The sequence below is a fragment of the Ixodes scapularis genome, unplaced genomic scaffold (genome assembly GCF_016920785.2).
Source record: "Ixodes scapularis isolate PalLabHiFi unplaced genomic scaffold, ASM1692078v2 PGA_scaffold9__187_contigs__length_104089568, whole genome shotgun sequence".
In the NCBI taxonomy this organism is placed as follows: Eukaryota; Metazoa; Arthropoda; class Arachnida; order Ixodida; family Ixodidae; genus Ixodes; species Ixodes scapularis.
Window position 1 is genome coordinate 74,048,280 of NW_024609884.1, and position 23,328 is coordinate 74,071,607.

The 23,328-nt window shown below is 45.5% G+C and overlaps 1 protein-coding gene and 1 pseudogene across 2 annotated transcripts in view; one reads left to right on the forward strand and one right to left on the reverse strand.

Moving 5' to 3' along the window:
* LOC8053393 (complexin) overlaps nt 1–23,328 on the forward strand; it is a 1,077,036-nt gene that overhangs the window by 436,935 nt on the left and 616,773 nt on the right. The window lies entirely within an intron of this gene.
* On the reverse strand, nt 5,522–8,351 carry LOC115310665 (annotated as a pseudogene).

The following is a 23,328-nucleotide window of genomic DNA, read 5'->3' on the forward strand; positions in this document are numbered from 1 at the left end:
ACTTTTTCTATATACTTTTTCCTTAATATTTTACAACCTTCAACTGGAGGTAACACTCAAGAATAGAGAAAACTATCTATGTTAATGCCTGATTATGATTGAAATTTAATCAACTTCCCCCCCCCCCCCCCCCCCCCCAGCTCAAGAACCTCTTTCTTCCTCTTCAGTACACTCTAAGAAATGCCTGCGCGTCCACTTACCCGCAAAACACCCAAAAAGCCAATCTCTGCGATCTACGAAATCAGTTCGACGAATGATGAAGCGGAACGATACGTTTAGTCCTAAAAATGAAGTCTGCGCTGTCCCATTGCAACGCGTCATGCTTGCATTGCGTAATGCCACAGCGCAGATTTAATCTTGAGGTCTAAACAGATGTTCCGCATCATCATTCGCTGAGCCGATTTCGTAGATCGCAGAGATTGGCTCTTTGGGTGTTTTGCGGGTAATTAGACGCGCAGGCATTTCTTAGAGTGTATTCATATGGAACATGGCTGTCTCTGCTTTCATCTGAAAGGATGACTCTGAAAGAATAGCAAATCGACCGGTCTTATTAATTTGTAGCAATTGTAATGACCCAGTTTTTAACTAATTTATCACTGTTTTAATGTCACGGAAATTTCTTTTCTCACTTGGGAAAGCAATGCCCATTATATTCACCATTTTACCGGCAGCAAGGTCTACAAACGCTGCTTTCTCCTCGGGACTGACTAGCCTCGCAACTGTCTTATGAATGAAAAAAAAAAAAAAAAATCCAACCTTGTTGCTTTTATATTTATACAATGCTTCGCTCCTTTCTGCAACACGTCTTGCGTCATTTCCGTCAAGAGAACACCACTTGGGTTAACAATGGAACCCGAAGACTCGTAACTGGCATAATCACAATATACAAAACGTCGTGTCTATACATAATCACATACAAAACGTCGTGTTTATACGACTCAACATCCATTTGTTTACCTCAGTCACATATATTTTACCTAAATCGAAAGTTTGTAACAGAGTGTCGCCTAAATACAGTGACCGGTACAACTTCGCGTCGCAGTATTAAAAGTTGAATCGTAGTTGCGCTCTTGAAGTAAGGAATTAATTACAGGGCATAAAGTCATGAAATTGTCACCTCGTCACCATATATATCGTGAAATATATTTTACGAAATACGTATTACAATGACGACGGAACTGAGCTAGAGGGTACTCTAATTTTAAGGTGGCACGGATGTTTCAGGAAAAGCCCTTTCAGCCTACCTTTTGTAGGAACCCTGAGCAGCAATCGCAATGTTTGATTTTCTAACCAACATTGTTTACGCTCAGCACCGTGATGCAGGCGAAGAATTGTGAAAAAAGACGTGATCAGAATTGTTCACTCTGATCTATATGCTCCTTCATACTCAGGTTGAATCTGACCTAAAGTAGCGCGTACTCAAGTGAACATTTTCTTATACAGGATAAACTGGCATAGCCTAGCAGTTGAGGTTTGCTCTTGATAAGATGCCGGTCAATTCAATTTCCAAATACGTATCACCCTTTCTAATTAATGACTTTTTGGTAACTAGAACCAATAACAAAGTAGTATGTCATGCTCTACTCGATATGGCAGTTATACTTAATTGAACACTTTGCTACGATTTGCGTGCGTAATCGTCACAGTTCCGCAGGGCTCCCTTGTGTAGTTTGTTTTTGTTGAGCCCCGCAGACGCTTATAAACTTGCTCTTCATGTGATAAAAAAAAGCAATACCAGTCTTCTATAAATTTGAGAAGTTATACGTGTGTCAGGAACAGACCATTATTTGAATCAGCTTCAAAATCAGTGTCGGCTTGCTCGAAACAGCGTCTTAGCTGAGACTGGGCAAAAGAAAGACAGCCATGCCTGGTGCGTATGCACGCTTGAGACTCGACTGGAGACGCCACTCAGGGCGAAAGAAATCACTGCTTTGGCAGTGATTTCCTTCGCCCTGTTTTTGCTGAGACCCTGCTTCTAGAAATGCGGCCATGAAATTTGTTTGAGGCTCTCCCAAATCACACGAACCTATATAAGACCCTTTTCTTTGCAAACGCCACCAGGTCGTGCTCCAGCCATTGACGTCCCAGCGAAATTCCGGTTAAAAAAATGAACAAACAAGGCCCACCCTAACACCGCCGCTTGAAACGTCGATAAAAACTTTAACCACCAATTCTCCAGGTGAACGCGAAAAGAACCAAGAAGCGCGAGACATGTTCAAAGTTTTCGAATATTCTTGTAAACCAACTTGCCTCCTCCAAGACGTTAAATCGTACAGCCGAAAGCCCTCGCTAAATCTTTAAGTTTGTTGCCAGTGTGCCTTTATGCTTTCTAGCACTGTTGACGTAAGCAAACTCGGTAGGCTTGCAAAAATGAGCGACCGGAAGTTGCTTGAGTCTCATGCAGCGGTTCGTGTTTGTAAACAGCAAAAGGGTTATACATAGCTTGCATATGATGTCGTTCGCAGCCATGCCGGTATTTTATGCACCGCGAGCGTTCGGTTCGCCGTTTTGGGTTCACACCGCAGAAGTTGTAGTTCGAAGAAACTAGCAAGTAGAAAGAACCGTCAGTAGCCAGTAATGGGACCGTTGTAAGCTATAAATAGAGGATAAAAACACCAGTAAAGATTTGCAGAGCATCGTGCAGATGATTTCGGGGTATAAATAATTATGATGTATACCTTTAAGGTGATCGACCTTTCATTAATGTTGTCAAATCTTAAGTCAGTAATGAAATATATATTACCATAAATAAATGTGACTGTATGAAGTTCATATAACCGCTTGAGACCGACATGGAAGGAAGAAACTCTAAGATACGCCAGCTCTTGAGTCTGCGGAAACGTGCTTTTTTGTTCACTGTTAGGCGGCGTGAAACAGCGGGTCGCAGGTTATTTCAAAAAGGACTTTGTGCCCACAATATAGACCTTAAGAAAAATACACTAAGTGTGCAGAAAGATAGGGATAATATATGGTGTTCTAAATAATCCCATACGCAACGCGTTACGGCAAAAATAAACACATAAATATGCATGCAATGATGTTCTTAATTACACACCAATAGCGCGGAGGGCAGACAAGGATTATTACGATCCTAACATCAATCAAATTTGGGCATCGGCTTGCACGAACTCAAAACTTCACGAAATACTGCCTGGGGAGGCTAATGTTAGATTAGGTTTTACGTGCACTTGTTTTGGGCCCTCACTCTACAAGCTTTATCAGTAATGCATTCTAACATTTTATTAGGCTGCTGTATATCATCGCGAGACTGCTCTATATTTATTTATTTATTCAAAGTACCTCAAAGGCCTGTCGGCAATATTTGAGGGGGGACTATGCAGTCTGATTAACATGGGTAAGGAATGGCAGTGAGCGGGCCGACTCCAAACAAACAATTATATAAAACTGCGCGCATCAAAAGAAACCGAACATTTGCACTGCTGGGTGTCATGAAGCACATAATGACACAAAAAATAATAATACACACATCCGTTAACATCTCGAGTAATGAAAATATAGATTCATGCAGTGCCCAGTTCAAAAGGAAAGAACATCGTTGCACACTTTAATTAGCTAAAAGATATGTGGTTAACTCTGAACGAAAAAGTGTTGAATCGGAAACTGAAACAACCGCCTCGGGAAGATCACTCCAGAGCTTGATGGCACGCGGCAGGGAAGAATTGTTAAATGATAATGATGGTCCCAAAGATTCGTTTAAAATTTTAGTGTTAAAGTTACGTGATTCCTTGTTCAGGGATTCCAGATGCAAGGAACAAGTCCCACCGGGGCTGTGGAATAATCGGTGAATTAAGCATAGGAGAGAAATATTACGTCGAGTTTTTAGTAGATGATAGAAACAGTTTGGCTGATTAGTGACACGCTGTCGAAACGCGAATATTGCCGCGAGTGCTGCTGACCAAGAAGGCAGCGCGGTCGTGGCCTAACGGTTATCTCGCTTGCTTTCCACGCTGAAAGCCTAGGTTCGATTCCAGTCAGCGGAATGTCCTTTTACTTATTCGTTCAATGTGACGTTCTTGTAAGTTCGAGAACATTCTCGTCTGATCGACACGACGCTCTGATGTTATCCTCCGTTTCCTTTTTTGTTTTAAGCACCAGTTCGCCCCATTAAACGTTCAGTTTACTCAGTTATTTATTTGCCACCTCATCACTGGTCATTCGTGACAATATGACTCATATTGTGTGGGAGGTCATTAATACGAATGCCATCAATACCAGGAGACTTATTGCATTGTAAGGAGAACAAAATTGAGCGCAATGTGTTCACAGCGAGAAGAAGAAGAAACGCCGACGCAGGCATACCATTATTAGGACTCGAGCTGAACGCTGTAAAATTATCACCTCATGCAATGCCTAATGAAGCCGCGAAGAACTTGTTAAACTCGTTGACAACGGATAAAAGATCGGAATCGAAGTGTTGTTGAATATATCAGGGTGAGATTTTTTCGTTCCGCGTCCTCTAAAAGAGTTAATCGACATCCTTGTTCCGCCTGCATTCGATCTTGATTCATGAAACCTTTTCTAAAAGTAGAGTCGTATAGCAGACCTAATGATCGTGTTGGCTTTGTTCTGAACACTTTGAAACTGCGATCTTATTTCCACGCTTTTAGTGCATGACGGCAACGTAGCCACAACACATCCTTTTCCTTGATTGCAGTCATGATGTTAGTATTAAACCAGGGCTTATGAGAGCTTCGCTTGAAATTTATATATATATTTTTTTAGATACAGTAAAATCACTGTAAACGTGGCGGGTTTAACAGTCACTAGAAATTCATTACAGTCAAAGGCAGCGACCAAAGAATCAAATTTTACTCTATTCATAAGTGAGACAAACGAAAAATCGCGCCTTGATACCTGCTCCTCACCTACTTGTACATCTAGACGTCAGCCTGTGAAGTAATGACCGGGTAGGTTTTGTGTAATTACGTCATGTTTTACTGATATATAAGGGGCCTGAATGTTTATGTGATCAATGCAGGAAGTCACTAACCGTCCAACCAACAGCTCTTTTCTAGTGGGTAGAGTTGTAATATTTTCACTGCCATATTCTGACAGTATTGTCAAATAATCGCAAACTATCCTTTTATTTGGTTGAAGAGTATCAATATTTACATCGCTTACCATGCAAAATTGCCCTTCCGAGCAAAACTTGCTTAGCACGACATCTAGTTCTGTATCGAGACGTTTTCTGAAGGAGGCATGTAGACATATATAAAATTGAAAGTATAAAACACGGAGGACAAGCGCAGGACAACCACGTTCTTTCATTTAGCAACAACGTTTATTTTGGGCAGAGACATTGCACCCTGAACGAGACTTTGACTAAGATAGCGTGATAAGGGGGAAGACAAACTGGGAGATGGGAAGGGTGATATGGGGGAAGGAAAGGAAAACTGGGATATGGAAAGGGTAATAAGGGGGAAGAAAAACTGGGAGATGGAAAAAGAGAACCACGAGACACGGGCAGGACTACCGTGATGGTGTGTATTTACGAGGAGTTGCAATATTTTTCAAATTCAGGCCTGATGAATTCCAATTCCCGTCTTGATAAGGTTACTGAGGCCGATGAAACGTTGTTTTCTGCGTTCTTGATGAGAAAGGATTCGATGATCTCACGTCCGTGGCGATTGCGGTGTCCCCCTTTTGTCTTGGTTCCTGCGAAGTCAGGCGCGCTTCCAATGCATTTTTTCGCGTGAACCGCGATCGGATGAATGGGGTTGTCGGTTCTTGAAGGGGCTTCGTTTTCGTGCTCTCTTAAGCGGTCATTGATACATCGGCCGTTTTGTCCTATGTACTCGGCTCTGCATTTGAGGGGAATCGAGTAAACTTTTTCTGTGCAGCAGGTCCGGAAAAGCGTGGCGTGCTTTTTTTCGCAAGCCGGCTTGGCTTCTTGTCGGTTGATCATGTTGCACATGCTTGCCAATTTGAATCTCCTGGAAAAGACAACTTTCGTGTCATAGCGTGATGCAATGGAACGGATACGATGGGAAGCATTATGAATGTATGGTATGCTGGCTATCCTTCGACTGAAAGGCGTTTTTGTGGTTGCCTTTGGGTTAATAAGTTGGTGGAAAACAGACACGAGGCGTTCCACCGGATATCCGGAACTCAGGAGTCGTCGAGTTTAGTTCTTTGTGCTATCTGTTGCCGAATGTTCACAGGATTTCCTTTTAGTTGATGTGATTAACGTCTTAATGATGCATATCTTAACAGACTGAATGAGCACTCTTAAAAGGGAGCACCGGCTTTTCTGAACGCTGACTGAACGCCCACCAAACGCCTTCGTTGGTTTTTTTTTCAATCGCAGGTCTACAGGGTGATTCAAGGAGACGCCAGGCTCTTTAAATCGACCGCAAAATTCGGTTTCTTAACTTATCGCGCTACGACTTTGTGCAGCGTTGCCCACAGATGGTGCATTTTTTTTTTTGTAAAATTTGCAAAGAGCAAACTTACCTGAGGAAAAATAAAGAAAGAAAAAGGCTTAGCTCATATGAAAACGCAGCGACGCCACCGGTCTTCAAACAACACTGCGCCGTTTTGCACGGGAGACAAGAGATGGCGCAACGAACGCCGCCAACGAACGAGCATACGGTGCCGAGAGCCGGAGTATTTAGCAGACAATCGTTTCGACTCAAAAGCCGCGCGCGTTCCGCAGGCGGCGACAGTGGCAGAAACAAAAAACAGGCGCGGTAACAACAAGGAACTGCAGTCCCTTGTCTGCTAAAGACGCCGGCTCTCGGCGTCGTATGCTTGTTCGTTGGCGGCAGTTGGCGTCGCGATCGCTTGCGCCATCTCTTGTCTCCCGTGCGAAACGGTGCCGTGTTGTTTGAAGACCGGTGGCGTCGCTACGTTTCCATATGAGCTAAGCCTTTTTCTTTCTTTACTTTTTCCTCAGGTAAGTTCCCTCTTTGCGAATTTCATAAAAGAAATGCAACATCTGTGGGCAACGCTGCACAAAGTCGTAGCGCGATAGGTTAAGAAACCGAATTTTGCGGTCGGTTTAAAGAGCCTGGCATCTCCTTGAATCACCCTGTAGAAATTGTAGCCCTTCCGAGGATGGATCTTCCTTTTTCCTTTTTGAATTTTAGTTTACGTCCTGCGCTTTCGAACGAGGCCACGATCACCTTGACTTTATTGGCTACAGGGTGAATAATCAAGTAGTCATCAACGTAGCGGACTTCGGTGCATTCAGGGCTAGTGTTCTTGAGCTTTACCTGTATGGTTCTATCGACATGAGACAAGTAGATTTCACTTAATATGGGTGCAAGGCAAGACCCTATACACACCCAGGATTTCTGTATCCAGATTTTTTCTTCGTGCTCGATCATTGTTGATTTTAGGTAATGTTGCAGAAGCTCGAGCAAGCCGGAAAGTGACACTCCGGATGAGTTTTGGAAGGTACAGATTTCGTGTTCAATGATGGATTCTTCTTCGGATTCGAGAAGAATTGGAATGTTCAGGTACATATCTTCTAGTTCTATGTCTAGGGGAAAGAAGTCTAAGTTGGGAGCACCAGTATGAACCGGCTCTAGGGCGTTGATAAGCTCCTGTGAGTTTTTGATTCGAAAAGGTTGTGAGGGTTGTACGCCGGAAAGGTGTTTCTGGAGAAACGTGGCGAGGTGCTTCTGGCAGCATCCTCTCTCAGATACTATTGTGCGGAGGTGGACGTCCGGCTTATGCGTTTTAGTGGCGAAAGTTACTTGGAGATACTGGTTGGCTGGAGCTGTTACCAAATTTTTCATTTTCGGTAGGTTTAGCTAAACGCATATTTCTTTCAGTTTGATGCGGAGAGATCCTGAAGGCCTCTTCTTAATGGCGGGGGAGTTCTTTTCGACTGCGGCTTTTGCTCTCGTTTCGCACATTTCGTCATCAATTACTACGAAACCTCCTGTTTTATCCGCCTGGAGGAGCTTGAGGTTTTTTTCTCGAATTTCCGCTACTGCCGACCGAATGTTGACACTTGCCTTGGGCCGGGGGGCTGGATGGTAGCAGACTGAACGGGTCGCTGTCTCTAAGAATTCCTGTCGTTCTTGTTCCGGCATGACTGCTGCAACCTGGTGGATGGCTGCCAGGTGGTCGACCTTCGAGACCGGAAGATCTGGTGCGAACTTAGGTCCTTTTGAAAGAAGAGCTTCTGTGTCGGAGGACAGTTTTGCATCTGTTAGGTAGGTCTGTGGGGCGAACTTGGTGGTAGGGGCTTGTGCACGGCTTTGCAGATTGAATTGGGAAACAATATTAGTCCAAGACGACTCTAAAAGTTCTTTGGCAGCTTGCTGCATAAATGTGTAGGAAGGATGATTCACGTAGGCTTGACCAAACAACTTGTCCATGAAGCTATGCTGCACTGCTGATGTGACGCTTAATTCCCGGGAAACTTCCTTGCGGAATAGTTGCTTTATCTTGTGGCTGGATGTCCAGTTCTGGCTGTTGAATCCAAGAGCTTGGTGCTCCGAAGGGTGAGTGGTGTTTTTCCGCAAATAAAATCCCAGGGTCCGGAGACGGAGTCGAAGTAGGTTCTGTCTCGATATAAAAAAAGGCAGCTTGGTAAAACGTAGTCGGGTCGAACATGGTGCAGATTCTTGCTCCAGGGACAGGACAGGACAAACCTCACGGTGATTGAAACACTGGTAAAGGCGAGCGGGTTGAACATGTATGCATAAAATTGAAAAAATAGAACACGGAGGAGAAGCACAGGACAACGTGGTTGTCCTGTGTTTGTCCTCCGTGTTTTATTCTTTCAATTTTATGTATTCATGTTCAAACAGCTCGCCTTTACCAGACCAGGCATGTAGACTGCTAGCAAAAACATGGAGAAGCCTGACAGGGAAATGTGAACGCCTAATAATCCCTTATGAGCCAGAGATATGGTCTGATTTGACAGTTGCCACTTAACTTTAACGTATATTGCGATACCACCGCCTCTACCATGGTCACGGGTGTGAAAGGATTCCTTTCACACCCGTGAAAAGATACTATGCGAAAAAAAAAAAAAATTTATTGAGCAATTATCGAAATTAAAAAGAAACGCTAGCAGCTATAACACACGTCACAGTGAAATGTGGAATATACCCTTTGCACGTACAAATTACGGTACTCAATCAATTCTTTACACACTGCCATCATTACTCAATTCCCACACTCATTAGAAAGTAGATGTGTTTTTGATGTTATTATGTTTCCTTTTATACAACCTTGTTTTTCCGGTTTTTGTTTTCACTGCATTGTTGGCCTGACATATGCTAAGTTCTGTTTTGCAATCTGCTGTATAGATTGTTACTTGTACCTTGTTTACTATTGTATAATAGCCGCTGTCGCTAATTAGATCAATCGGGGGCACAGACCAAGCCACACTCTAGTGGCTTTTTGTCTGTGCTCCTGACATCACCATCCTTGTACGATGTGGTGTCAAATAAATTTGATTTGATTTGATTTATAACCATTAAAAATGAAGTAATTGCATTGCAAAGATGAAACACCAATTTCAGTTAGAACAGAGACATCTACAGACTCTTTGAGGTTGCTTATTAGGGCACGGAACTCGTCCCAGTGTTTACGCAGACTTCTGATATTTATACATGAATAATCGTAAAAGAGTTATCAGAAACGGGTCCCAAAAGCTGATTTAATTAATACGAATTTGAAACCGACAAACAAACGCTCATGCTTTACACCAGCCGAACTAGATCCTTTTGTGTGCTTATGCGTACGGCTGGCGAGCCTTCAGCTTCGAGTTAATCTTAGAGTTCTTAGTCCACACAAACCGGTATTCATTTTTTTTTTTTGCCCCGAGTTCTCGCCAGCCAAAGAAGCAAATTTATTCGCTCGTGTAAGGTTATTATTGAAGAATAAGTTTGGCTGACTTTCAGACTGACATAGGCCTACACAGGCTATGTCAGTCTGAAAGTCAGCCAAACTTATTCCACATGCAGTCATCCAAGAGTTCTTTATCGTGACAAAGGTGAAATTTATCGGAACAGTTGGAACTGAACTGAGGAAAGGTCGAGGGCTTTAATGCTTAGAGGTTTTTTTACAGTGTTTAGATTCAAAAGCGTCCTCCCCGTTTAAGAGTGCGTGTATGATCAATAATTTGTAGAATGCGTGAATGATCAATATTTGTAACCAGAACGGTTTCATTTTTTCCCCGAAGTTGCCAATTTTCTCGAATGCTATTTCTTGAGGATATGTAATAATTTGTGTACGAAACTTCATGTATATCTAATTATCTCTCATTGACAAAACTTTCTGCGCAATGAGTCGCTTCATTTCCTGGAATGGCAACATGACTCGGCATAAGATTATTTTAATATTGTTAGTTGTGGCCAAAATATTATTTTTCTGTAGTTCAAAAGCAAGTGGGGTCGTAAGGTAATTCAATGATATGAGTACCTTTAGAGAATCCAGAATAATCGGGGAAAACCCTGTTCGGGGAAGGTTTTGTTTTATGTCTGTGGTCAACAGCCAACTACAATTCATGGTGTTACTATGGTGGCTATTGAGTTGATTATGTTTAGTTGCTTTACGTATGGACTGATCAGGGCACAGCCTACAACAGTCATTTTTTGTCTCACCTATATAAAAGCTTATATGCTCTTAAAATAGGCTTTGAAGCTTCAAAGTTTCCCGCCTCGCCACGTTGGAATCAGTGAGAGGTGTCTGAAAGGCGACGCCTGACCATAGAATACGTGTATCCAAGGTTCGCTCGTATTTCTGCCAAACCCCGTGAGATGCGCAACATGAAAGAAAGGGGCTCGAGGAACCGCCCCGAATTGCACACAGGTTTTCAAGGCCGCGGGGCGCGTGGCTACGCCTGCGCGGGAGCCCGAGACAGACAGTGCCCCTATCGGAAGGTGCGCGAACCCTAAGTTAAATTTCGGCCCCCTGTCTGGCCTTGTTCAAACATCTCTCTCCTCTTCCACCGTGCTCTTGACTTCATCCGGAAAGTTTTATTATGCTTAGTCAGTGTAAAGTCACAGTGAATGTGGCTAAAACGGAACTGAATGGCGCGTGCTATGGGGTTGTGGCCTGACGAAGCTTTTCTGGAACAGTAGAAAGGAGATGAGCACACTGTTCACGCTTTCCTTTATCTTCTCTTTCTCTCGACGCGGGGGGGGGGGGGGGGGGGGGGGGGCGCATCCCTTTTTTTCTGGATACGTACCTGCCATAGCGCACTCCCCCAGCGCCTACAGCGGGGTCATTCCGGCAGCCGCTGTCAGGCTCCCGGAGGCGGGGGCACGAGCAAGTCGCCTTGCGCGCAGTAAAGTGGGAAGTATATGCACTGCTTCACTTGACAGGATCACCATTCAGACTTACAGGTTCACAAAAAGGCCGCAAAAAACTCAAAAACAACTGCAGAGGTTCGTGGAGGTCCTCCCCCAATCGGTCCCCGGTCACTGTCTTGAGCCGGCTTTCTAGGCCGCGGGGAATGGTACGAGGTATCGGTAGTAGGTTCCCCTGGAGGAACGGAAGCGGAATTTCGTTCTCCCCGAAGGGGGCCGGCCACAGTATCCCCCTGGAGGGAGAGCAGCTTCCGTAGGGCTTCCTCTCGCTTGCCGAGCGCCATGACATGCGCCTGGCCTAGGTATTGATCCGGGCTACACGCGATTTCGGCAAGCAGCAGCCAACATTTTCTTTACATTATTTTGTTGTTATTAAAGACCAAAATATTTCTGGATTTGCCGCGATGACACGAGACAGTCGTTTCTAGCTTACCGCTTGCTATGAAATAGCCAGCGCCGGTTTTGGGATGCAAACATCTCCGTACTTTCATTATTATATGAAAGATAATGGGAAGCAAAAGATAAACCGCCATGTTACGGGCAAATAAATAAGAAAAAAAAAACACAATAACGCATCACTACCTCAGGCGTTTTAAAAACAACAGACGAGAAGGGGAGTAGATTTGTACTCCTTTTAACCCAGACGGCAGTCTGATCGAAAATGCTCAGCCAAATAACCGCCGGCGGTTACTCTTTCCTATGTGAGGCGCGTTAAGCCTGAAAAAAAAAAATTAAGGGAGAAATATTTTAACAATTAAGAACCCCGAGACAAGGGAGCGCACGAAAAGAAAGAAGAAAAAAGACAGCACAACGACGTCTCCAATTTCAGACGTCGTAGTGTTGTCCCTTTTTTTTTCCCCCTTCTTTTCGTTTGTTGCCTCGGGGTTTGTAAGTATAAGATGATCGTTCACCAGCTAGCCTGTGCCATTACTTTTATTTTAATAAAGGAAAGAAAAATACTTACGTATGCTAAAACAAACAAAGAAATAGCCGAAACTGTCCAAAAGGGGATGAGCATGAAAAAAAAAAAATGCTGACCGTCCTCAATCCGCGTTACCCTTTTTTAGGTTTTAAGCAGGCGAAGCAGCACACCACACGTACAATTTAGATTTCTCTCCCGCTCCAGCATTTGGAGAAAAAAAGAAGCGAAGATTGTTCCCAAAAATAATTGAGCGCGCCTACTGCGCGCTGCATGCAACGCGCGGCACGGCTCCAATCACCAAATGACGCTCTTCGCAGAGCCTGAATCCACTAAAGCGGCCGCCCGTGCTTCCATGAGGCCGAGCAAAAAAAGCTCCGCTCTTTGTGTTTTCCTTCACTTTTTGCCTCCCAGGATTGATTAACCCGGCACTCTCTGCTGTCGTCCTGAACAAACGACTCCCGTAATAGGAATCGCCACGCGAACGCGTCGTTGGAAAAACTAAAACACAGTGAGCGCGCTGTGGGTAGGAGACTAGCTTCGCGGTGGGTCCGCGTTCCAGCAGCGAGCGAGGGCTCTGTCCCGAAGCGCGCTGTAAACGGCCATCAAAGTTCTGTACCGGAATGTCCCTTGATCGATGGTGAGCGAGCCTTGTCACCGCCCGGAGAAAAGAGGGCTTTGGGGGACCAGCAAGGCTCGCTGTGGAGCGGGAGTAGGGGAGGGCGGCAGGCTCGGAATTTGTTTGCGTCCCCGGCTGCTGAGAGCACTTTTGGCATCAGTTTGCCCTTGGCTCTGCGCGAGCAATCGTCGCAGCTTCCGTCCCTAGGATATCTCGGTTTCTCGTATGCATACCGGTAAAAACGCAGGCGATAGCATGTATCTCCGTGGTACGCTCTCTATTTGGCGTATGGATACCGGCAATGCGAAGAAAACATGGGACAGTGTGCATTACCGTGGTACGATACCGTGAAGATGGTACCAATAGCGAAACCGAAAGAAGTTGAGGCGGGAAGGAGAAGCTTTTTCTTTTCTCCCGTCTGCCTGGGGAGAAATACGTCTCGTTCTTCCCTTCTCGGGTCCGCTTGGGGGCGCGTCAGTAGAATGGAGGATAACACGCCGCTGCTGCTATTTCCATTTTTTTTTCTTTCTTAGAGTGCTGAATGCGCTAATGAAGCACTTCCTGCCTTCAAACCCTGGGGGACACATCCAGAAGGAATCTGAGCAGCAACTATATGTGGGAATAGACATGTTCAGGGGTCAGAGATACTAGTACTAAAGCGATCTCAGCAAGGCGCTGGACGACGAGAAAGCCCGCATTTATGGTCATTTCCGTGTCTGCGTATGTCGCTGGCAATGCGGCTTCCGGGTTTTTTCCCGTCAGTGTTTTTTTTTTTTTTTTTTGGTTTTTGTTTTACATTTTGTTTTGGGACAATTAGCCTCTCGTTATAACGTTTTATTTTTGCGAATAGATTAGTTTTTACGTGATAAAATCCCCATTGACAAAATGGCGTCTAAGAACGCGCATCCGTAATTAATCGTTTTATTTCACCTCCGCTTGATACTCCCGGCTAGATACGCACCCGCTTGCTTCTTCGCACTTGTGAATACCGCATGGTCTAGTTGCTCCAAGTCGCTCCTTAGTTGCCGATTCTTCGCTTAGCTCGCGACTACTTGGACGATTTAGTCACGACTGGTGAATAAGGCTGTGTATGTCTGTGGGGGCGTAGAAGGTCGTGTTTAATGACACAAATGCCCACACGCTGTGCTCTCGATAAACTCCTAATATCGGTTCTGCTTCAATGTGTCAGGTTCATCGGATTCACGGATAAGGGAAGAGCCTCAAAATAGAGCTCCATGGAGCAAGGCCCTTCCCAGCCTAGAGCCCCCAGCCGTTGCTTTGGGGCGGCTTATATAGACCATTCCATTTAGCGCTCTCAGGGTGGTGCCATTTTGTTCGACCGCAGCGCCCTCTCCACACATCCGGGAAGTTCGGCAGGTTCGGCGGTGTAAAACGAGAGGGAGGGCACGCGCGCCACAAATATACTAAGAACGCGAACCACTTCACAACGGCAGCCGCGTTCTTAGTATATTTATGGCTACTCCAAAATCAGCCTATAGCACCCTGTCGTTTTATTTCAGTAAGTGATCAACTAGCGAATCCTTGTTCCGTTACTTCAATACCAGGGGAGTCAGCCGGTAGTAGTACCCTTAACCACTGCGTCTATTGCGTCAGGAGAGCACTTTTTTTTTTTCATTTATTATGCCAGGCTTCCACTCATCGTCGCTAAAGGCCTCCACCAGTACGAAGTTTGGATAGTAAAAAGGCTAAAGCAACCAGATTTACTTTCCGTCGGAGACACCGGCCACTCTGACACAATTTTCCCATTTCTTTTTTTTTTTTTTTGGACACAGGTAACAGCGCAATTGGACCAGGTTAGTCTTTTTGTCGAGCACAGCATTACACAATGTTTTGCACATCAAAATCGCGCATCTACACTTGAAATTACCAAAACGACGCGATTTTAAACCGAGTTTGAACGTCAGCCAGATGTTAGGTACAGCCCACCCGGCGGAGCAGACGACGCGCTGGGTGAGAGGGGGAGGGCATGTTTTCGCTCTCCGCTCTTTCTAGTGGAACGGTTTATAGACCGTTCCTTTAGGGTCATAGCAGAGAGGGTAAAAAGAGAAAAAAATGCCCTCCCCCTCTCGCCTGCATGTCGTCTGCTCCGCCGAGTGGGCAAAACCTATCATCCGGCTGGCGCACAAACTCTGTTTAAAATCGCGTCATTTTGGGAATTTCAAGCGCAGATGTGCAGATTTTGGTATGCCAGTTATCGTGTATTACTATGCTAGATAAAAAAAGACGAACAGAGTCCAATTGCGCTGTTATCTGCGTGCAAATAAAAAAAAAATATAGGGAAAACTGTGTCAGACTGGCCGGTCTCTCTGGCGAAAAGTGAATCCGGTGGTGTACTATCGTGGACACAGCTATAACACGGCAGCGGCGGCCGTCCCGTACATCCAGCGCCCCATAGCAGGCGCCGTCCGAAACTCCGCGCATGCCCCGTGTGGCGGACTCGCCCTTCCCACCTGCGAGCACACCCTTGCTTTGTCGTCTGCTAGGCACAAAGCAGACGAACCCACAGCGCTCTCCAATTTTCGCTGAACACGGTTCAGCGAACCACAGCGTAAGAAGTGCCCACGGTTGATTCCCTGCCTCCGCCGGCTAAGGATAATCATCGCCACTAAATGTAACATCACGGTAGATTAAATTCTTTTATGGGACAAACTTGCAGTTATGCTCCGTTTCAGTTTAGGTTTAAACGCAGCGGACGCTACGAGACGATAGGACCAACCAAGCAGCGATAAAAGCACTTTTTGCACCTTATTGTGTCCCCCGGTGATACACTCCGTGACGTTGCTCCTTTGCCGCTATTTGATTGGCTCTGTCGTTTTGTAGCGTACGCTGCTGTCGGACTTAAGGTGAAACGGAGCATAACAGTCTATTTCTGTATCACACCTGCTGCGTTCATACTGGTTTGCGAACGTATATTGGTAAAAATACATTGCGCACGCCTGTTTCTGAAAAAGCCGCGCCCCCCCCCCCCCCCCCTAACACACACAAAAAAAAAATTAATAGGAGTAGTGCTCTAATGACGCTGTCATCTGCCCCAATAAAAATCGCCGGTTGAAAATGAGTTTGAGACCAGTTCGCTATGGCGAGGATACGAGACCAGCAGCACTGCGGCATCGCCTGCTCTGTGCCTAGCAGACGACAAAGCGAGGGTGTGCTCGCAAACGGGAAAAGCGAGTCAGCCACACGGTGTGTGCGCGGAGTGTCGGACGGCGCCTGCTATGGGGCGCTGGGGGTACGGGACGGCCGCCGCTGCCGTGTTATAGCTAACAGTGTCCACGATAGTACCTATTTTACTATACAAAGTTCGTACTGGTGTAGGCCTTTAGCGACCATGAGTGGATGTCTGAAATTATAAATAAAAACGTGCTCTCCTGCCGCAATACACGCAGTAGTTGAGTGTAGTACTGCCGGCTGACTCAACTGCTATTCAAGTAACAGAAAAAAGATATGGCAGTTGATCATTTACCGAAGTAGAACAACAGAGAGCTCTAGGCTAATTTTGGAGTGGCCATAACTATTCTAAGAACGCGAACCACTTCACAACGGCAGCCACGAGCGAGAGTTCGATGTTCCGTACAGCTCGCCGATACAGCCCAAAGATAGAGAATGGCAACCTCCCGTTTTGTCGTCTGCTAGCGGAGTCGGGCGCGTGCCCTCTCTCTCGTTTTACCCCGCCGAACTGGCCGAACCCGCTGAATTTCCCGGATGTATGGAGGGGGCGCTGCTGTCGAACAAAATGGTGCCGCCCAGAGAGCGCTAAATGGGATGGTCTATGGCCTGCGGGAATGGACGCGCCAGAGGTTGACGGTATTAGCCCCGAGAAGTTCGCCCGGCGCCCCCTTACGGCGAACCGGGGTGACGTCACGGCGAGGAGAGAATTTTTCCCCGACTCACCCCGCTCGCCCTGTGGAGGCTGTGACGACGCCAGCTGTCGGCGCGCTCGTTTCTATTTAATTTTTTTTCGGCGTGTTTTTCGTAGGAAGTGTAAATTTTTATATATGCCTTTATTGAGGTATGGCCTGTAGCTACAGGCGAAACTTCAACGAACATTTTAATCATGGCTGACAGGCCAGGCAACGCATGAACCACAGCTGGTATGTGAAAATAAAGAAATATGGCCACAATTGCAGGGGCATCACTACAGATTTACATCTAGCACAATAAACGCTGCTGATGGTCCGAATGAATCGGCAAATTATATATACTATTTTTTTTTTTTTGTATCTGTGTCTTTAAACAAGATCGCCGAAGCAGAAAAGCTGATGCTGCTCGAGCAACGTGCTAAATACAGTCTCGGCCATGGGGAGAGAATCACAAGTAAGACAGCCCAAGTGCAGGGGCAAAGTAAGAAAACAAACAAGGAACATTTATTATATACATTGCTCGCACTTGACCTTTGCTGGATTCGGATAGTATTTCAATGGACTACACGGGTGATATCTGTGGACTTGTTTATATGAATCCTCAAGTAATATATAACAAACGTAAGTTATGGTGCCTAGCTCGTTATTAGTCCATTAAGCCCTAAAATTGAGATTTTACTTAAATCGAATTGTCCTGAAGCTAAAGTACCAGAAGCTTTTCTCACGCAGACTGTCGCCCTTCACAGGTTCCACATTTTCTGCTACCAGTGCTGCATCTACCACTGGACAGACGTTCGAATGCTTGCTTTTACTCCTGTTTTCCTCTGTTGTCAGAGAGTCCAGTTGCAGGGAGTTTGGAGGCTGAGGAAGCTTTTGGGGACCGGCGGCAGTGACTCTTAAATGGAAATGACAATTCAGACTAAACGGTGTATTTTCTGAATCCCAAAGGCTGGAATAAAGAATGTCAGGAAAACGTATAAACATTCCAAATTACGGCACTGTTGCTGTGCATATTTTGGGCAGTTTACTACATATCATAGAGGCAACTGGGGGAAATTCGGCCGTTTTTGCTGCTACCATACAAACTAATTTCCAGTAATTGTGAATCCTCTAAGAAATATGCCTGCATACGCGTATAAACTATATAATTGATTCAGGAAGATGCTACATTTATGTAAAACAACCCTGTTCCGTGAGCACTTCAAAGATCATCAGACGCAGGGCCTTTAAAACGTCTGCAAACCAGCGCATGCAGAGTGGCAGCGCAGAGTCGGGGTCGCGAGCTAATTTGCCGACTACCTAAAGGCCCATGATATAAAGGCCGCTTCAGATGCCTTGAAAGCGGGATGTAATATCGTCCTAAATCATGAACATGCAAGGAACAGAATTCCAGCGTCTGAAACACTTGCGTCACCGCTTCACCGACCCCTCTCAAGATTGCCTTGCGTCGTGTGGACGGACGGGGAGGTTCATCGGCGTAATTGCCTCCGCCGATAGTTTTCGGGATTTGTAACCCAATTTTAAAGGTAAAAGGGAGAAGCAGGCTTATAAAATGTACGGAAGCACGTTAATATCGGCCTAACTCAACGTCTTGCACATCGGGTAAACGAAGTCCGGCTCCTCGAAGAGCTTGCGGCACACAACGCCAAACCAGGAAACCGGTGCTGGGAAGCGACCCGATGCGAGATCGCGGAGCGGGGTACTCGCGCTGACGTCACGGTACACCTCACCCAATCAGGGCGCGGCGACCGCAGCGACGCTTGTGTTCGCTCTCGGGGCTAATACTCCGTTTACCACTAAGCTGATAGTACGGTGGGAGCTACGGGCTCGTCGGACCAAGTAACGGCCTTCCTTTCGTCACGTGACTCCCTTCTGTGCGCGTGGATATGGACGAGAGCATGATAACGTGGCGAAGAGATAGGGGTATGAGTGGTAACTCCCACCGCACTGTCAACTTAGGGGCGAACAGGGTAGACCTATTTGACAAGGGTGCAGCCGTCTTGAAATATCGTCTCTTCCAGTGTGGGCGAAAACTTTGTTTTGCCGTCGCCACGCCAATAGAATACTTTTAGGATATAAGCGTAACCGTGAACCATTCTCATTTTGCCTCTCCTATATTTGTTTACTATTTGCCTCCTTTCGCATCCGTAAAGCACGCGTCGACACGGCGGCCCCCACGACCTGCCTGAGCTAGGCCTAGATAGGGAAGGGGGGACACCTGGTTCCCAAGGGGGTTAAGACAAAATGGTCCCGGACAAAATTGCTCAGATAAAATGGTTGCGGTTAAAAGGGTCCGGGACAAAATGCTCCCAGATTGTAACTTGGACAAAATGGTCCCAAGTGAATTTTTGACAGTTTGGCTCCCATGCTCAAACGTTGTTTAGTTTTGAATATTTTGTTAGTGCATTTACCTTGTTCCGTGAAGCCTTAAATACCGCTCTTAGCCTCTCGTTCCTAGAAGAGCGTCGACAACGCGTCCATAAGACTTCTTTGGTCTGGATGGCACCAAGTATAACATCATTAAGCCATAGCTGCTCTGACCTAAGTATTTTACCTTTAACAGCAACAGTGCTAGATTTCTTGACGGAACGCTAAATTTATGGACGTTTAGGATAAGCGTCGGATGGCTTTTCGTCACGCAAAAAGAATACCCAATGATAGGTAGAAACAAATTCGTTAACGTAGTAAGGAGAGTGATATCAGTGGTCGTAGACTCTGCCTTGAGTATTTTCCCTTGATTTAATAAAAAAGACTGTCTACGGATAAAATAATGATCAACTCATTTTTGGGTGATGACTAATGACTTAACCCAAGTTGCGTCACAAACTGAATAAAGCTTCAAATGCTCACATGAATTGCTCTGCAAGCTTTACCCGTAGTTAACCCTAGTTCTGTTTTAAGCGAAAGAAAGTCGGGACCGTCAAAGAACTGTAGTCTCATATTATTATAATGCAATTAAATGCAAAGGTGCAAGCGAGCTGGACAAGAATGACGAAAGTAATCCCTGGAGAAGGGGAACAAGAGGGACAAAGGACAAACATAAATCTCCAAACACAGCTAGGTGACTGGTGAGCGACCGAAAAAATCCGCCTGGTCCGGGTATCGAACCCGGGACCTCTCCATTACAAGTGGAGCGCTCTACCAACTGAGCTAACCAGGGGTTAGACGTCAGTAGAGCAAACGGGTTTTATCAGCTGCCACCAGTCGAACACCAACAACGGTGAAGCTTCACCGTTGTTGGTGTTCGACTGGTGGCAGCTGATAAAACCCGTTTGCTCTACTGACGTCTAACCCCTGGTTAGCTCAGTTGGTAGAGCGCTCCACTTGTAATGGAGAGGTCCCGGGTTCGATACCCGGACCAGGCGGATTTTTTCGGTCGCTCACCAGTCACCTAGCTGTGTTTGGAGTTTTATGTTTGTCCTTTGTCCCTCTTGTTCCCCTTCTCCAGGGATTACTTTCGTAGTCTCATATTAGTTTATTTGTTCCAAGTCAAATTCACAACTTATTTGTATAGGAGTGGCCTCTTCGTACCGTTTAGCAAGGACCTTTCCCTTGCGAACCCAAACAAATTTAAAGTTCCTTTCCTTGCCTCTGATTCGAGCTTTCCAAAGCAGGTCCCGGTTGTATTGCGTGAGGTTTTCATTGAAGTACAGCTGAGGCATACCCATGTCTTGAGAAAGCTTGCGAAGCCTGCCAAGTGCGTTTATCCATATTTCCCGTACAGGTGCGGAAATGAACCTAATCAGGACCGGAGCGACTTTTTTTATCTTTTTTTCATGTAGTCTGTGGCGGGCAATGATGTCAGAGAACTGGAAAGAGCTGATTGTCAGTTTGTTTGCAAGGTCGCTTACAATGTTTTTCAGGTCCTCAAGTGGTGACACCTCGTTCCCGTGTATATCCAGATTAGACAAGAGATTCTGCTGATCGGTCTCGCTTAATTAAGTCGACTTGCAACGCGGTGGTGCGTGCGGTATTCTCATAAACCGTGTTTCTAAAGGCCCGTTCACACTCTTGCAACCGAGTACGACCGAGACAGATGAGACCTGTTGAAACCTCTTAAAATTCCTTAGGACGAGAGAATAGACTGGCACTCTGGCGCCATCTATGCGGTGACCCTGAAACTGCATTTCACAAGAGCGAAGGTTTTGCGGGATTTCCGAGGTCAAATGTGCGTAATACCTACAAGAAAGGCTCGTTTATAACGTTGACAAAGGTTTTTCGAGCCAAGAAAGAAAGAATAATACGTGAGAGGAATATAAAATATGCCGGACCGCCAAGTTTACGCTGCTACCCAATAGGTGACGCCAGTGTGCCGCCTTGTTGTAAGATATATTAAGAGGTTCTAAGGCACCGGGTTCTAAGAGGTCGCAAGTGTGTGAACGGGCCTTAAGATGTGTCACCTCTGTCATCAGTTATTTGGTTTCCTTCTTGTTGGTTATTAAATCGGCTAGCAATGCGTCATATTGCGCCGAGGTATAGTCTACAGATTCCTTTAATTCGCTCAAAAATGCTTTGAACTCTTGAAAAGTTGCTTTCAAAGTCAACAGGTGATCCACCTTGGCATGCAGTTCTAGAAATGAATCAACTGTATCCTTCAAAGAAAGCAGCTGATCTAGTTTTACATGTACAGTACGTTAGACAGCTGAGCCGAAACGCCTGCAAAATTGAGAGGCGGGGTGTCTCTGTTTGCAACTGAAAACAAGGTTCCCCCCCATCCTTTGCCCTACAGGTCTGGCAGTGCTTTTGCCTCGTTTCTTTCCCAATCCCAAAAACGTACCTTCCGGCACAATTGAACAGGAATTATCTACATGGTACCGGAAAGAACATTCAGAACACGTCAAAAAAAAAAAACGCCCGCCATCTGGCAATGACTTGGAACATGCCGGACACTCGTTCAAGGCCATGCTACACTGCACATAAGACAAAACGAACACATAGGGTCAAATAGCTTTGTATTCGGCGACTGTACAACACAGAAGAACTTCGTTTAAGGAACTTCGCTCACCTGCCGTACAAAATTGCCGATTAAAGCACCACCGGAGAATGGCCGCCGAGTGCAGTGATGTCGGGCGATGGTGCCGCTTTTATCTCATCCGTGCGATGCTGACGTGGGTGACCAGCTACACAACCAATCGTTGTGTAGCTGGTCACTTCATTCACGACGAGGGGTGCCTGAGCTCCTTCCGAGATGAAACCGGCCGCGGCCGTCATCAAGCAGGTTCCGGGACAGCGATCGCAAGCGGTCCGTCGGAGCTGTGACCTGCCGTGCAAAAGGTTTAATGAACTAATACTCTGAAGCTTTACTCAACGCACGTGTATTTGTATCTAATTAATTCGAGCTTTGCGCGATATATCTTAGGAAGCAACAAAAGGAGCTCTAAAATTAATTAAATTCCTATTTTCGCTCACTTTGCTCCATGGCTTCTCTTCGCGTATCAGAACACTGGACAAAAGGGGGAGCCCGAAATTCACTTCGCATACGCAAAGACTAAAAGCGCGAGGTCGCGACGGACTCTGGGCTCGATTGAACTAGTCGGTGATAGCGTACACACACAAATTACGAACGCCATTCGTACGTTTTGTTTTTAGCCCTGCTTGAATGGTCCTTTTAGCTAGCGTACGCTGTACTCGGACTTTAGTCAAACGTAGTATAGGTGTGGGATGAAAATGGCCACATCTCGCAGAAACATATTTTATTAAATTTCGAATTACCGCAATATAGCTGCAACAAAACGCATCTATATAATGAATCATATGCATTTTTTATATCCATATTTGTGATTGAGTGTTATGGAAGAACATATTTTTCCCCGTGGAGAACATTATGTCAAATAGGAATGCATTATAACTTTATATGTGTACTTGTGTATTCTTTCTATAGTATACTCCTTCCTTCTCACTGGCTCAGCCACTCAAAGGTTGTGCTGTAAATTGAATATATTAACTTTAAAATTATTAACGGTTCAGACATAACCTATGTAATAAATAAAGATTTAATTTTTTTTCTCTGTGCTCAATGGCATTCAAAGTAAGAATACTCGACTAACCTCTAATGACATAGCAAAGATGCCGCAAAATTTACCTGAGATCATTTTCTCCGGGTCGGCGCTTGAGAACATTTTGCCCGGGACCATTTTGTCCGGGGCCATTTTGTCTGGGGCCATTTCTTTCGGGACCTTTTTGTCCGGGATAATTTTGTCCGGATCGCGGTTCCCACAACGAGGTATAGTTATTAACTTTCTACGTGGACTTTTCTGCTTGTGGATGCAAGTTACGCTGATGCTGAAGGGGCGAAAATGTTGAGGTCGTTTTAAAGAACCTCGTATAACTTTTATATCGGTCGTACTTCTTAGGCCTGAGGGCCTCCGGTAGCACGAAGCACAATGTACAAATTTGCGAAATTTGCAGCGGTTCGACCAGAGAAAAATCGAAATGTAGCATATATGCGATTCAGCTGAAAATATTTATTTGGTACCCTTATCCGAATGCAGCTAGGGAAATATCTCCTTCAAAAATCTCTTTTGCGTCCCGGCTTCAATCCAGCGCACGGAACGCGCATTTCGGGCGTATTCAGAATCTAGGTTTTCTTTTCTCAGGGCATAGAGCTCAAAA